Here is a 1,126-nt window from a genome sequence, read left to right as displayed (position 1 = left end):
AATTCCAATGGAAGGAGTGGACTTAGTTTTGGGGAACGATTTAGCGGGTGTGAAGTTTGTAGCTTCACCCATGATGACAGAGACTCGGACAATGAAATGCTGACTGTAGGAAAACTCATTGGGTAGGAGGGGACTTAGAGAAAGAGATGTTGGTGACTGTTGATCATGTTCTGAGTGACAGTGGTTGTGAACCCGTTCCTGATCTTTTCCAGACCGAACGCGAGCATAAGGATAAAGAGTCAGACGAGGGTCTTGAGTTTGATGTTGGTTCTGATTATGAGATACTGGTAAGCAGTTGTTATGAGAGTGTTGGTGAGGAGGAGGAATCAGACAAAGGTTTTGACGTCGACCTAGATCCTGATTATGAAGTGATAGAACATAGAACAGTACAGCACAGAACAGGCCCTTCGGCCCGCGATGTTGTGCCGAGCAATGATCACCCTACTCAAGTCAACGTATCCACCCTATACCAGTAACCCAACAACCCCCCCATTAACCTTATTTTTTAGGACACTTAAGGGCAATTTAGCATGGCCAATCCACCTAACCCCTCTCATCTTTGGACTGTGGGAGGAAACCGGAGCACCCGGAGGAAACCCACGCACACACGGGGAGGATGTGTAGACTCCGCACAGACAGTGACCCAGCCGGGAATCGAACCTGGGACCCTGGAGCTGTGAAGCATTTATGCTAACCACCATGCTACCGTGCTGCCCTCAACCACTATGCTACCGTGATGGTAAATAGTTGTTGCAAGTGTGCTGGAAGGGAGGAAGAATCAAACGGCAGCTTTGGCTTTGATTTCGGGTCTGACTATGATGCATTAATAAACAGTTGTTCCTGAATAGGTTTGTCACCAATTGTATTTGGACAATTGACAAGTGATTCTTTCAAAGCTAGTAACACAGTTAGCAACCAGGAAGAAGTAGGTGAATTGGACTTGACTAAATGTAATTTGTTACCACCTTGTGCAATAAACCGATTGCCATTTCCTTCAGTGAAGGAAGTTCCCAGGACAGGTTTGCCTTGAAGGAAAGGATGCCTGACTGCATGGCATCAGCTAGTCAGGATGTGGACAGGAAGGACTATGAAATGATACTTAGCAAGGGGCTGGTTCCACAAGGTT

Source organism: Scyliorhinus canicula, chromosome 8, assembly GCF_902713615.1.
Source record: "Scyliorhinus canicula chromosome 8, sScyCan1.1, whole genome shotgun sequence".
In the NCBI taxonomy this organism is placed as follows: domain Eukaryota; kingdom Metazoa; phylum Chordata; class Chondrichthyes; order Carcharhiniformes; family Scyliorhinidae; genus Scyliorhinus; species Scyliorhinus canicula.
Note: the sequence above shows the minus strand (reverse complement) of the source record.